Here is a 15,788-nt window from a genome sequence, read left to right as displayed (position 1 = left end):
TGCCACCGTTTGCCGCTCACGTGCCTTTTTGGCATTAGTAATGGCCACACTGTGCCCTCCAAACAACACTTTTCTCCTCTTTTCCACCTCGCCAACGATAACTTCTACTTCACATTGAGTGAAGTTACGTTTTTTGATTTCCTCTATGTGTTTGCCATGGTTTCGCAATCAATGAATATTCATTTGTGGGCGTTTCCCGGACTATTTATGGGAAACTATGGGCGTGTCATGACGCCGCAAAAGCTGCGTTGCATTTAGAATTGGTTGTGATTTATTAAGGGAAAGATGCGTAGGATGTGCGTGCGCACGGTTTTATAAATCCGAATATTTCTGTGCGTACGTACGTCCTATGTTTCATCCGTACGCCACTTCTGACGCAAATCCTACGCAAAGTTTTATAAATGAGGCCCCTGGACTCACAATGTCTGAGTAAAGCTACTGGACTCATCACTGACCTCAAAGAAGATATCTGTTATTTAAAAGCTGAACTGGAAATGAAGTACACTCCTGTCCAGGTTCATGGATGTCTCCTTTATCGCCTTTTAATGAGAACCAGGAAGAGGGATCACATCACACCAATCTTTAAATCTCTGCACTGGCTCCCTGTAAGCTTTAGGACGGATTTTAAGATTCTTTTAATAGTTTATAAGGGTTTTCATGGTCTTGGTCCTTCTGTTATGTCAGACTTGCTTTTAGCATAGGAACCTCTCAGAGCAGGGGTCCCCAGGGGGCTCCAGGCAGCCTTTTGGAGAAGGCTGGTGCTCAAGGGCAAGGACCAGAACCCCTGCTAGCTCCGCCACAGAGCTCTTCTGCTTGTCATGCCAGCATATCTGTCCTTGTTTTGAAGCCCCTCCTCTTATGGGACGTTTTTTTAGCAAAAAACAGAAAATCAAACATTTCTTTGACGGCGTAAAAACGGCAAAAGCAGAGAACAAAGATTAAATGGATAAATAATAAGATAAAATATTTTTGTTAATTAATTTTTCCTTGAAATTTTTGTTAAAGAAAGTAAAAGGTGGGAGAAAAAATTGATTAAAGTAAAAAAATCGAATTTGGAATGAAAAATTCAGAGATTTTATTTTTTAGCCATATAAATAAAGAAATAGCAAAACAAGCAAAAACATCATTTCCATTTCACTGCAACAGTTTCATGTAAATAAGAGTCAACATAACTTGAATTATACCATGGTCTGGGTGAATACTCGATTCTGATTGGCTGCTGGGTGTGCATTAAAACCTGATAACTGCACGGTGAAAAAAGAAGTTCCGGTCACCTAGCTTAAATGTTTTGTATCACTGCGCCGGCTTCTTTAAAACAACCTTTTGCTTCATCATTTGGACCAAAACAAGCGGTTAGAGAGGAACTTTCTCTCTGAACTGATGCTTTATTCAACCCATCAGAAAGATCAGCATATATATATCGCTGAATCCTGATTGCAGCGGTGGTGCGGCGCGACGCGACACAGACTTTGTTACGTATCGCGCCGCACCACGTAACAAATAGTCCGCTTTTTGTGAGAAAAGCGATCCAAATCGGAAGAAAAAAACAAGAATTAAGGACTAAAACCTGGTTAATATGTATTGCTTTTGTAAGGGACCATGGTATAAGCGGGTTAATGGCCTTCTAAAAAAATAAAAAGCAATAATGCACACTTCGAAGGCCATTATCCCTTATAATTCACATGACCCTCGTCTACATAGGAGTTGAACATCTACCATAAAAGAGCTCCATACAATTGGTCAAATGCATAAAAGGATTGATTTGATTCGTTAAATACTTCAAGCTGCCATCAGATTGTTTTAGCACATTTAATATTACCATTGACTGCAATTTTCGCAGTCTTTTGTAATATGCTTATTGCACAGCTTGATATCGAGATATTGATAAATTTGGGATTTATAGTGCAGACCTAACATTTACTGTCATTTATCTCGAATGCCCCACCCACTTCTCCTCATTTTCAGTGTCTGTTTTAACACATTTTCTTGTTGATCTTAAAGGCTTTTCCACTCAGTCTCCTTCACCTAGTGATGATAAAGTACTTTGTACATTGTACATCACACAACAAAAGCAAACATGGTGCAGTCTGTTATAACCGTTTATTAATGTTCTATGGGAACGTGAAGGTACATCATTTTGTTTCCTCCACCGTTGAGTGAAACAAACAAAAGTAGCCAATTGACATAAACATTTCAATCGAAACATACGTAGAAAACAACTAAAAGTCTGCAGACGTGTGTATGAAGGTAATATACCTGCTTTAAGATTGGTACACCCTCCCACAGCCTCCAGCTGAAAATTTGAATAAAAAATGTTGCAACATTTTAGAATATTTCATGCAACATGTGAGAAGCAATGACTCCTTGGTTTTTGGGCGGACCTAGAACTGCATAATTTGGGGAGGCCACCAATACAATACACACATACCCAGAGTTACTTCCTTTCTCTGAACACAAAGGAGTCATAGAAAAAGTTATTGGAAAAAACAGTTTTTGCATCTTCTGATTATAAAAATATCAGATATAAATCGCTTCTGAGTATAAGTCACACCCATGAAGTCTCTTTCTGAAAAAAACATGATTTATAGTCCTAAAAATATGGTAACAGTTTAGCAAGACTGCTTAGATTTGGTGAGGGAAAAGCAGAATCATTTTATATTTGCCTTTAGCGCCATCTTTTGACTTGTTTCCCCAGAGCCGCAGTGTGAATGTAAAGAACCAGGTCAAGTCTGGATTTCAAAACGTCAGCAGCCTTGAAATTGCAGGTACACTGTTGCCCCATTTGCTCATCATTTTTGTCTTTTCTCTCTCTTTTGTCTTCATGATGGTTGTTTTATCGGCAGCTCTGGTTTTCAGTTTCTTGTTTTTTTCACGCTGCAGGACCAGTTCTGCCCTCCTCCCTTCACGCCATCATCGGCCTCCTCCGTTCTGCACAGAAGGGGAACTTCTCCGCCTCTCTGTACACGCACGCCCCAACGGCGGTGATGAACGCAAACGCCTTTGAACATAAAGTAAAAACATTATAGGTCACCCCCACCTACAATCCAGGGAGTCTGTATCCACACAGAGATCTGGATGTGTGTGTGGAGACAGGACACCCAGGACCCAGTTCAAGAGGGGAGCAAAAAGAGTTTATTTAAAAAAAAAAGGGGAGGCATGTTGGCGGAGTCTTTTTGGTTCTGTCCTTTCGTTGGAGCCAGGAGCCTCTCTAAAAACAAGAAACCCAGAGAGAACTTAGAGAAACTAAAACACCAGGCCAATAAAACCAATAAAAAACATGCAGGTTAAAACACAAAGCTCAATAAAACTACTAAAAACATGCAATGGATAAAATAATAAATAGCAAGTAATATTAAAAATACGGCACTGGCGACTAAATAAAAAAAATCTCCTTGGATTATCGAAAAAACAGTGGTAAAACAATCGCTTCACCCAGAGCTGCTCCACCTGGTGAGCGTTCATTTGAGGGGGACTCCTCTGCTGTCGGTCCGGTGTCTGCTTTTCCTGCAGCAATCCTGTGGGTTTGCTGCTTAGTCTGGCTCTTCCTGGTCAGCCGTCCGTACAACCAGTCGTTGGAAGAAGCACCCTGCCGTTTCCTCGCTTGTGAGCTCGTCTGCTTAGCGCCTCTCAGAACCTGTTCCGAGCCTGCTCCTTTGGAGCGGCTCCTTATGAGCCTCTCTCCAGAGTAGCTCCTTCAGAGCCTCCTAGCTCAGCGTCCCTCCCTATTCACATTTCTGCTACTCCTTAAAACCAGTCTCATAATCGGCAGGGCCCCTCCCTGTTACAAGTCCACGAGAGAAAGAACAGTTAAACACCAATCGGACTGAGATTCAGAGAATGCAGAGTCTCATGGATCAACATCCATGAAGGAAAAATGCATTGTAGATAAGATCTGGTGAAACCCATTAACTGTATGTGTTAACTGGAGTGAGTAAAACCTCTTTTCCACTGAGCAGCGCGGTACGGTATTTTGAGCATTTCCATTGTAAAATGGATCCATTAAACAGCACCAAACCGTACCTCTTGGGGGGGGGGCCCATAGCTTGTAGGTCCATTGAAAAGTGGAATGGAACAGCTGGGGTGGAGCCGCTGTAGCCACCTGTTGATTGGCAGAAAGTGATGACGACCAATATAGCGCTAATTTAGGCTAACATTTCCAACGTTTGTCAGCATTCAGGTTTTTGCGGTTTCCTGTGTACTTGTTTGGTCATGAGTCCAAGTGGAAAACGCCTGCAGAAACAAGCAAGGCCTGGTCTGTGGTGGAACATCCAGCTGGAGAGGGATTGTTGTTGCTTTTCCAGTCCTTGCGCTACACTCTAGTGGTCTACACCACCCATGCAGCGTGAAAACATACCGCTTAGTGGAAACGATTGCCAAAATGAACTTGACTGTATCGTAGCACTCCTTACCATACTGTATGGGACTCAACCGCTTAGTGGAAATGAGGCTTAAGAGTGATGTCATCCATAGAAAATGGTTTACTTCTGGCTGCAAAAAATCAAAGTAAATTCAGTCGCTATTTTTTCACAATATTGGCGCCATGTTGGAACCAGACTATGTCAGTAAGCGGTGATTGATTAGAGTAAGTCTGGGTCATCATTTTTATGGCAACCAACCAGGAGTGGGCTTGTTGGAAGGCCACAACACAAATCTATCAAATGTTTTCAACGTTGGAAGTGGGGGCCAGCAGGCTCCGCCTACTTTTATGGATGCTTCTGATTGGTTGCTTTATGACTTCAACCACTGAAAAATTACCAAGCAACAAATGAGGATTACAAGAATATGTTCAAAAATAGGTATCAGATCAAAATTGGTTACTGAATTGTAGTGGTTTATTTTTACATGAGATTTTAGCGTCTTGGAACCAGCACCAAACCACCTGTTTGGAATTCCAGGGGGGAGGAGTCACTCAGTCTAGTTTGCAGATACTCAGATGAAGGCTCTTTTCTGAGGGCACTGACCCAGCAGGATCACGATGGTCTTGTTATCTACATCCTACAAAAGTGCTGGAAATGGTCAAATCACAGCAACTCCTGAGTACATCACATTAGGGGTTTGCCAAAATATCGATATTGTGATAAATCGCGATATTTAGTCCCGTGACTGTTTCTCGATCTGTCTTCATCAAGTAGTGATCTTTTTTTTTACGTTTTAAGATCCTCTTAAATGTTATATTAATCATCCTTTGGTAAGACAATTCTTCGGATGGTCGGTGGGGGCGCTTGTTCAATTCAATTCAATTCAATTTTATTTGTATAGCCCAAAATCACAACAACAGTCGTCTCGATGGGCTTCGAAGTAAAACATGAACTTAAAAGGATCACAAATACAAAGAGTTCAATAGGAAAATACTAAAATGAACTAACAAACTGACTAAGCTATACTGGCATCCCTGCCCTTAGACCCCCCTTCGCGGTAAGGAAAAACTCCCAAAAAAAACGGATTCCGGAAAAAACGAAGAAACCTCAGGGGTGTCCACATGAAGGAGGGATCCTCCCCCAGGACGGACAGGCGATTTACCAGAACTCTTAGAGAAGAATTAACTTATCTAAATCTACAACTACATATATAAAAGTCCAGCAGACGAGCTTCATCCAGCCGTGGTTGTGGGGACAGTCAAAGGTGCGAGTCGAGCCGGAGACAGGAACCACAGCCAGGTGCAGGAGCAAAGGCGAGGTACTCGGTCAGGTACAGAGCAGAGACGAGCCAGAGATGAGCCAGAGGCAGGATCCACAGCCAGGTGTAGGAGCAGGAGCAAAGGCGAGGTAGACGGTCAGGAACTGGAGCACGGATGAAACAACTGGAGTCTGGAAGCACGCCCACTCCCCAGGAGGGGAGAAGGAAAGAGGGACAATACATGAATCGCACTGCACCAAACAGAGGCATGGAGAACTAAATGATGAATAATGATCAAAAATAGAGAAGAGAGGAAGGGTAGAAGTAAAAAAGAAAAGAGGACAGAACCCCAGTGCACCATAGTTACCCCAGCTTCAACTTCTAGCAGCCTTTTAAAAGAAAAAGTTATTAAGTTTAATTTAAACAAATTAACATTGGCTGTCGCGGGCGGACAAAGAAGAATACACAGTCAAACAAAAATGGCGGAGGGAAAAAAATGAAAATAGCGAGAGCAGCAAGTTCAAAGACGCGGTGGCAGCATTGAAGCTGCATCAACAGAGTTGTGTGAGAAAGCCTTGGCTATTGTTGGCCTGCCGACACAGCCCGGCGTGGATACCTTTTTCCAAGAGAAGCTACCACCATCTTCTGCGAGAGCAGCGACAATAACAAATTGGGCTCCGTCCCTGCAGCGTGCAAGGTGGAGAACGAGGGATTTCGGTTTTTATTGAATGCTTTAGAGCCACGCCTTGACATTCCCTCTCAGACATACTGAAACAATGATCCCTGCACTGTGCGCCCAGACCAGAGCTACGGTTGAGATGGAAACAGTATAAAGAGAGGCATCCCTGCCCTTAGACCCCTCTTCTCGACGGGCGGCGTCTTGACGTTAAAAAGCCTTTGGTTCTCCAGAAAAACGTGAACATATAAACATACACCACATGCAGCTGTTCCCCAAACGTGTTGTTCACAAAGTTGTTTACTTTTAGATGCACTTGAAGTTAATGTATTTTATCCCTGGTAATTTATTTTGAAAGCAGTTGAATTTTATTTTTGTTTACACCACATTTGCACTAAACTGTGTCATTTATTTTTAACAAAGACACTATATTTTGTTCACAGAATTAATATCTGATTTACAGCAATTTTTTGAAATAATGCGATGGATATGGTTTTGTTTTTCAAAAGTTAATACCAATGTGCCTGGCATCAACTTAACTTATTCAATTTTTATCCTGTTTACAGAAATTTTGTACTATTTAATGACACTGCTGTTCATGTTCACTATTGTTTAAACCAAATTTTACAGATATTTCCAAATGAAAATTGTCATTGTTGTCAAAGATAGAGTATTACTGATTTCAATAGTGTTACACAAGAGTCTGTTATTCATTACACCAAATAGGACACAAGTCGTTTATTATCATTTTGTTCAAAAAATAAAAAATAAATGGGGAAATATTTTCCAAAAAGCAGTATTTCAAGTTTTTCTTTCTTAAAGTTTGAAATATTGTGAGTTGTTGGAGACGAGTTGTATCGTTTATCACATTATCGCCATATCGTGATGATATCGTTATCATGACCAATGTATTGCAAATCTTATCGTGAGGTACCCAGTGATTCCAAGCCCTACATCACATGGCGTCTCTACATGAACATGGATGGGGGCTGGGTCACTGTCAGCAATGATAAACTCCTAAATAATAGACATGTTTAACTAGGTGTTTTTACAAATGTGTTACAAAAGTATCGGATCGGGACTCAATATTGGCAGAAATAAAATAAAATGACTCAAAATGGAAGGGGGCACAAAAATTTGGATTGGGACATCCCTACTTGCCATAGAAATGAGGACTCAGACCAATTTGGATTAATCCTTGCTTACTGACGACATCTGGCTCCAGCATAACCGTGTCCATATCACTGAATATGGTGACTAAATTGGCAAAATTTCATTTGAACTGATACTAGACCAGTTTCTATGGGTGTTGTCACACTCACTAGAGTTCTCGTAAACGGTTTTGACCAAAAAGGTCAGTGGTCTCTACTTATCTGAGAAATACAGCCTATGGTTCATTTGCTGATGTTAACCATGACCTTGGTTGGAGATTCTTCTCTGAAATCCTAACCTCAGCTTCACTGAAAGCCCAGTGGGATCCGTTGGGTGCGCTGTCCTGGCTTCATGAATCAGCACAGCCCCGTTCGTTGAATCAATAAAGTTTTGCCTTCAAACTCAACAGCTGACTGTGATAGAATGCTAAACATGATTAACTATCAAGTTTTGTCTGGTCAGAGACTGTTGCGCTTGTGTTGTTTGCAGGACACCACAGTGGATCTATCAGGCATCGGCCTGCCCCCCACCTCGGTGGAGCAGCTGCAGCAGCCCCCCAGCTTAGGCCAGTCTGCCCTCTCTCACATCTCCATGAACGACTACAGTTACAGCTGGAGGAGCTGACTGAAGCCATGGTGGGTCAGCCGGTCGCACAAACTCCAGAAGACCAGATTCTTTGGATCTTTAAGGACTAAATGAGAAGACCGGTTCTATATTCACAAACTTTCATTGATGGGGTGGTTTCAATAAATTCTTTTAACTTTTTGTGTAACCCTTGTGCTATCCTAGGCACTTTACCATTGGAAGTTGGGTCATCTAGACCCACTAGACAGTGCCCTGAACCTTTTTTCTTCAATGATTTGTGATCTTCACTGGTGTCCATGGATTACATGAAATCTTTCCACCTTTATCCACCTTTGTCATGGTAGGGATTTGAGGTTTCTATTATCAGAAATTCACATTAATTTCTGTTAATTGACACCTCACTAACGAAATCACTTACTAGTACTTCTATATCTTTTATTCTTTATACTTCAATTTTTTTTTTTTCATAAGGACCGGACTATTTGATACGTGGTGTGACGCGTCGTCATGGTAACATCTACAGAACCTCCCTCTTGCTCTGCTGCTGCTGGTGTATGAGGAAAGTGGTAAAACAGAAATCCTTAAGTCATTGTTACAAAAGAAGCTTGTAACGAAAATCCTGGTGATCTCCTGGTTTTTGGAAAATCTAAAATAAAATAAATATGTACATAGAATAAAAATAGAAGAAGAAGAAGAATTAGAGGAACTATGGACACATACTTACATGTATTGCACATAACCATTATTGAACTGCTAAATATTGCACATGACTGTTAAACAGTTATTTTTTGTTTTTTTTTATAAGGTTCATATTTTGTTATGGAGTTTGACATCTCAGGGGAAAAAGCTGTGTCTATTTGTGCAAGCCTTGTGCAGTCTGAACAGGTGGTGGTTGGGATGGTAGGACTCCTTGATGATTTGTTTGGCTCTCCTCGTGTAGCGAGAACTGGCAATGTCCTCTAGGCTGGGCAGGGGGGAGCCGGTGATCTTCTGGGTCAAGTTGATCATCTTCTGTAGAACTTTCCTGTCTGCGGCCGAGCATCCTGCGTACCAGGCTGTGATGCAGTACGTCAGGATGCTCTCTATGGTGGCTCTTTAGAAACTCACCAGCAGCTTCTTCTCCAGGTTGTTGCTCCTGAGTATTCTCAATCACTCTAACCTGTAGTGGCCACTCGCCACACAGCTGTTCGCGGTTGGCTGTGACACAGAGGTAGAGTGGTTTCCCTGTGATTAAAACATTGAAGGTTTGATTCCTGCCTTTTCTGTTCATGTGTCAAAGCGTACTTGGGTTAGACTCTAAACCTCTTGATGCTCCTGGTGGTCTAGCTAGCGTCTTGCATCAGTTGTGAAGGGGACTTGTGTCTATAAATATACATAAATTGTCATAATTCAGTGTATTTCAGTTCAGCAGTGTTCACAGTGTGGATGTGCATCTATGTGACGCCCACACAAGGCTTTGTTGTGCAGTCGATAACGATGTGTAGAGAAAAAACAAAAAAAAAACTACTGGAGATAAAGAATAAATTGAATTTGTTGTAGAAGCATCTTAAATTCATAGAGTCAATGCTAACACAACAACACACCTCTTGTAAACATGGAAATAGATTTAATTAAGATCAAACAAAATAAAAGTTACAAACTTACATGCTGGCCACTAAAAGCAACACAAGAAAAACAAATTGAAAGAAATGGCACCTCTCCCCTAAAACAAAGGTGATAGTTTCACTCTCTTCAAATAAGTCCACGAGTCCAGCCTGGTGTCACCACCATTGGACTGCAGACTGGAGCTGCAATTCTGGTCCAACTCTTCTTTTATCTGATCCCCTCTCATCAATACAACCACTGGCACCTGGTTAGGGGCAACCTGAGAGGTAACAATCTATGACAATCCCCTTCACATTGTAGCTGTGTTTACACTAGAGCTAGAGCGTACATCCACCTCAGTTTAGATAAACCAGTTCAGGTTTACTTTGAATCAAGAGGAAAAAAATTTAGTAACACCTTTAAAATGTAAACTAACTGGATCCAGGCTAGTTTATCAGTTATTTACAAGGTTACTTGTTACAAATTCATATCAGTATTTAATTGCATAAAATAAACAAACTTCCCAACAGAGATAAAAACTAAACTGAAATACGTTATTTTGTATTAAAGATATAAATCTTTCCCTGTTCCAGAGTCAGAACCAGGATTCAACACCTGACTGTGTTTTCCCCTGACCCACACATAGATCTATGTCATCCAGAAATGTTCTGTCTGATCAATAATTCCCTTAATCCTTGATTGGTCCATCACAAACTCACATCTGTCCATCAAATGTAGATCAAAGAAGAAAGTGATGATCTAGAAAATAATCTGTTTTTCTCCAGATCCTGGAGCTGCTGAACATCTGAATCCAACTGATCTATGGGGTCAAATTAGGATCAGCTTAAAGTGAATACAAAAACCCCAGAAAATTAGAAAACAGTTTTGAACTTAAAAGTACACATTGTTAACTTGAAAGAAACATCGAAAATTGGAAAAAATAATTGTAATTTTAAAACTAGCATAAAAAGAAAATTGACATATAAACCTGTCATCAAAAAATGTTTTGTATTTTCAGCATTTTTTTCTCATTTCTCAGTTTTTAGGTTCAATTAAATTTTCACTGCCAAACGGATCCTATTTTTGCATGATGGGCGGGTTTTGAGCTAATTGGCTACCGGGAGACATATTTCCATGATTTCCAAAGAGGTTCTGGTAATGTGAGGCCTTTTCTGCTCTGGAACGATGTCTGTTCATGTGCCCCCCCACCACGCACACACGGACACACACACACACACACACACACACACACATACCCGTATTTCTTACCCCGTGAGGTCCCATGACTAGGACCCTCCTGGTGGGATCCACCTTTTCTACAAGGTTTTCTGAGATGGTTTTAACTGCTAAAATAATGTAATTTTTTTTCAAGGAGTGTTATCATTTCAAATACTGAAAACACTAACATGAAAAATAAACCTGAATTTTGGTTTCCCATGGGGACCACCCATACAACAGTAGTTACTCTAACTTTGGTTAACAGCTCTGTAACTAAGGCAATTGGGATTGTAGTACTCATTTCACACTTCCTGACTAATAAAGTCATTTACCAAACATGCGAGGCATCATTCACTGTCAAAATATGTTTGTTATGAAGGAAACTGCGAACAGCAAATAAGAGACAAGGGCAATTTATTTATAGTTACCAATCTATAAAACTAAATATACTGCTGTTGGACAGAACAAGGTTCCCTTTGACCCGTTAAACGTTCTATCACACACTTACTGCAGGGCTCTTGAACTCCAGGTTTGGAGGGTTGACATCCTGCTTGTTTTCCAGATTTTCTTCTTCTACTTCCTGTTGATCTACTGAGCCAGGTGAGCTCAGTCAATCAGAAGCAGGAGTTGTTGGAAAACAAAAGTTAGGGCTCCCCCTCGTTTTCCCTTTCCTACTTTTAACTGACTGGAATCACCGGGGCAGCGGATCGGAAGGGGGTAGAGCAAAAAGATCTGGAAAACTAAAATGACATCAGCCCTAAAGGCCTGGAGTTCCACAACGTAAACACAGATTTAACCAGAAAACAAAGACCTGTTGAACTCAAATTAAGTGCTTTATAAAAACAAAGTGACATTTGACCTGTCAAAAAATTACAAAATGAAATCAAGTGCTTCAGGAAAAAAAAAGTCACCTTTGACCTATACAATTGTTTTAAATACAAATAAAATGCTTCAGAAATTAAAAGGTCACCTTTGACCGATACACGTGCTTCAAATGAAAATTAAGTGCTTCCGGAAAAAAAGGTCACTAAGATAAATAAGTGCACGTGTCTGAAGCTTAAATTTGGAACTTAGATTTACAAGCACTGGTTTAAATTAAAGAAAACAAAATAAAGTTGAATCACATAATCTTTCTAACTAACAAAAACTAACGTCTTTTTGAACTTTACCGCCTCAGTGCTGTGATTTTGTTCCTAACAAAAAACTTGACTGCCTGCCATGTTCGTCCTTCCAGCTCCCTCGGCGAAGCTTCTATGCAGGAAAGATATGTTTTCCTGGTACCCTCCCACCTTCAATGCAGATTCCTAAAATTTTTTCCAATGCTCGGCACTCTGCTGAAGACCAGGTCCTTTTTTTTAAGCTCCTTAGAAAAAGAAAGGAAAAAATGTTATAAGTCACCAACTTACAAAACGTGATTAGACCAGATTCAAGGTAATGAGCATTTCTTATTTACAAAAACTAAGGAGATGCTACGATATATATCAAAAGCTCAGCAAAACGTCTGACTACCTGTAACAGTGTTAACTAAATGTCAGATGTTCATTAGAAAAGAAAGCCCACAGAAATAGATTTTCTTATCTTGTGTTGAAAGTATCAGAGCCACGTTGCTGGTGTAGTTAGAAATGATTCTGTATTGTGCAAAGTTACCCGTCTCAGCAGTATCGATGCCTTAGTCTCTCTGCTGTGTAGAAACCATGGGCTCCATTTGTGAAAACATTTTAATTAAAAACCCAACAAGAACCACACAACCTCACATTTTCATTGAAAGCTGACATAAGACAATTTCATGAAACTCAAGTCTTTCAATGTTGGCAGTGAGATGTTTCAAAGTCTGATTTAGACAGTTTTGATGACATGTACCTCTTGTGCACAATTATTAGTAACATTTTATCTTTGAACTACATATGCTATAAGCAAGAAATGTAATAATAAATAATACCCCCCTCCCTTAAAAATGGTTGTTAGAAAACATAGTTTGTGCCATTTTTAAGAAACTTTTAAAAGTGTAACATGTAGGAAGCATACCTGTTTGTAAGGGTCGCTTCTTAGACTTTTAGACTTTTTCACTGCCGTGTCCGTTCTTCAGTCTTGAGTCCTGTTCATTGTACCAATATGGTTATTTTAAAATGACAATCATACACTTTTTGTCTTCCCTGAATTGAGAAAATGTCAATATTAAAGACCCATGCCCTAATGGCACATACACAACAGCCATGGAAGCACTGTGAAGCAGCTCTTCAAGTCCAGCTTCAACTACAGTCAGGACCACAAATATTTGGACAGAGACACATTCTTTCTAATTTAGTTTCTGTCAATTACCACAGTGAATTTTAAATAAAACAAGTCAGATGCCATTGAAGTGCAGACTTTCAGCTTTTATTCCATAGATTGAACAAAAAGATTGCATGAAAATGTGAAAAACAAAAGCATTTTTTAAACACAATCTCTTCCAGGTGAATGCATCCAAACTGATTGGGCGGCGTTTCATAATACAGAAGCACAATGACCTAAAACATACAGCCAAAGCAACTCAGGAGTTTATTAAAGCAAAGAAGTGGAATATTCTTGAATGGCGAAGTCAGTCACCTGATCTTAACCCAATTGAGGAGCATTTCACTTGTTGAAGACTAAACTTCAGACAGAAAGGCCCAAAAACAAACAGCAACTGAAAGCCGCTGCAGTAAAGGCCTGGCAGAGCATTCAGAAGGAGAAAACCCAGCATCTGGTGATGTCCATGAGTTCAAGACTTCAGGCTGTCATTGACAACAAAGGCTTTTCCACCAAGTATTAGTAACGACCATTTTGTTTTCAGTTATTTCATTTGTCCAATGACTAACGAGCCCATGAAAGGATGGGGTGGTGTTTAAAAAAAAAAAAACTTTAGTTTTTCACATTTTTCTGCAATCTTTTTGTTCAACCCATGGAATAAAAGCTGAAAGTCTGCACTTCAATGGCATCTGAGTTGTTTTATTGAAAATTCACTGTGGTAATGTACAGAAACTAAATTGGAAAAAAATGTGTCTCTGTCCAAATATTTATGGTCCTGACTGTACATTTTTTTTCTTTCATAGTAGTAGGTTTAGCTTTCTGTCAGAATTGACAAAGCCTTTTGGATAAGAGGTGAAACGTTTTCTAACTTTAAAAACCAAGTCCAGATGACAGCCCCTAAACCTACTACTATGACAGGGGTGGGCAAACTACGGCCCGCGGGCTGGATTCGGCCCGCCTCCATCTTTGGTCCGGCCCGCCGAACACTTTTTTTAATCTGGCCACACGATCAAGATGTGACATTTTATTTCACCTTCTGCAGTCTGTGTTCTACCTGAAAACCTCTAAAATCACTGTCAAATAGAACAGAAGACAGTCTTCTCTTTCCACGTCGCATTTCATCTTTCCCGGTTTAGCTCATTATATCTGAGCGATCATGCTGCCTTTTTTAAACAGTGCGCCCTGTTCTGTGTCCTGATTGGCTGGAGACCTTGTCAATCTCCCCAGTCCGTGCCTCAACTCCTGTACAGAAACGCGCAGCTCTCAGATCTATAGAAATCTTTGATCGCGATCAGATCTTTGTTTTCATTTTAAGATCCTGGACCTAATTTCTATGAAGGTTTAAGAATTTAAACAAGAGAAAATGGTGAAAATGTTCATGTCTGTCTGAGAAAAGTGTATTTAGGCAGCGAGGAGTTTTACTACCATAAATTTAAAACGTCTGTAATCATTCTCCGTGGATTTCACCGATCACGGTTATTTTTACAACGAAACTCCTGCAATAAAGGAGGGAACTCTGTAGTGGTGAAAAGGTAACACAGATATATGTGTAGTTGCAGCAGAAGACAGATAAATTTGCTTTTTCTGTATTACTGGATGAAAACAGAAAGCGCAGCTGCCCAAACTGTGAGACGCAAGATGAGCTCAAAGTCTCTGAGGAATTATGACGAGAGAGGATCCATCATTTATTGTTTTTGTTTTTAAATGTCAGTATACTTTTCCTGAATTTTTGTCTTTGAAAATCATAGAGAGTGTTGTTTGGTCATTGTTTTATTTCATAAATAGTGTTATTTATTTTCTTAAAAGGATCATGAATGAATGAAACTTTATTCATACAACACTTTACAACTCCTTGAAGGTACCAAAGGGCTTCACAATAAAATAGAGATCTAAAATGGGAACAAAAGTTTTAAACTAAAAACTCTAGAATATTCTGTTTTAGAATATAATTTTCAACCCAAATGTTTTCATCTACATTCCATGTTAAATCATTTTCACTCCACGCATCTGCTCCTGGTCCGGCCCTTCTATCCAATTTTTATAACCCAATGCGACTTAAAATAATTGCCCACCCCTGTACTATGATGTGGAAATGGAATCAACCTGGATAAATGAGAGTCTTCATAGACATGCATTTTTTTTCTTTTGTCAAAATCGTTAAAAGTGATCTCCTAATAATGATTGTGCAGTTTTTAGCCAAGATCCAAAAGCTGTGTTGCTTTTGTAAGACATTCTTTAAGACCATAGGCAGTGGTTCATTAGAAATACAATACTGGGCTTCCTTCCCCTCCATGTCACAGATAGCCGTTTGTGCGAGCACGAGCTTATAGCCTCACGCTAATATTAGTGGGGCAAAAATAATGACAAGCAATATTGGATCAATCCTGCCAGACAGTTTTGAGCCAGATTTTAGCTATCAGGGCAAGATGGAACTCCCTGTGTGCGACATCACACTACTCTGTTAGGTTTTGTTTTTGTCTTTAAAGCAAAATATGTTTAGTTATTTTGACTAAAATAGTCGATTTCACAATTAAAACTCAACTGGGAACGCTTGTATAAAAAGATTAAATTTAGAAGTGGGGGGTTGTAATACCAGATTCACTGTCTTCACTCCTTGACTCCATTTGATGTTTTGTTGAAGATGTTGAAGTCCCGAAGTCCCTGTAAAAACAGAATAGAACAAGTGTTA

The 15,788-nt window shown here is 40.0% G+C and overlaps 1 protein-coding gene and 2 long non-coding RNA genes across 10 annotated transcripts in view; 1 reads left to right on the top strand and 2 right to left on the bottom strand.

Annotated features, from left to right (window-relative positions):
• Positions 1-2,638: 2,638 nt before the first annotated feature.
• Positions 2,639-8,209, top strand: LOC105358841 (uncharacterized). Its single transcript, XR_013652722.1, has 3 exons — positions 2,639-2,765; positions 2,881-3,011; positions 7,934-8,209. It is a non-coding gene; the product is annotated as an uncharacterized LOC105358841 (long non-coding RNA).
• Positions 2,759-3,735, bottom strand: LOC110014646 (uncharacterized). The gene is made up of 3 exons (XR_002874463.2): positions 3,433-3,735; positions 3,038-3,208; positions 2,759-2,928 (listed from the first exon to the last, which is right to left on the bottom strand). It is a non-coding gene; the product is annotated as an uncharacterized LOC110014646 (long non-coding RNA).
• Positions 8,210-9,615: 1,406 nt separating the features above from the next.
• Positions 9,616-15,788, bottom strand: part of LOC110014647 (NLR family CARD domain-containing protein 3-like) — a 29,877-nt gene continuing 23,704 nt past the window's right edge. For 4 of the 8 annotated variants that reach the window (XM_078939574.1, XM_078939562.1, XM_078939579.1 and 1 more), the window contains 2 exons: positions 15,693-15,760; positions 9,616-12,926 (listed from right to left, as the gene is read on the bottom strand). The gene's annotated coding sequence lies outside the window, so the exon portion shown is untranslated. Of the gene's footprint in view, positions 15,761-15,788 lie in introns of all 8 variants that reach the window. The other 4 variants (XM_078939566.1, XM_078939587.1, XM_078939560.1 and 1 more) reach the window with 2 other exon arrangements.

The sequence above is a fragment of the Oryzias latipes genome, chromosome 2, assembly GCF_053564925.1.
Source record: "Oryzias latipes strain Hd-rR chromosome 2, Olatipes_Hd-rR_3.1".
Lineage (NCBI taxonomy): Eukaryota > Metazoa > Chordata > Actinopteri > Beloniformes > Adrianichthyidae > Oryzias > Oryzias latipes.
Note: the sequence above shows the minus strand (reverse complement) of the source record. Positions and strands in the feature narration are given on the sequence as shown.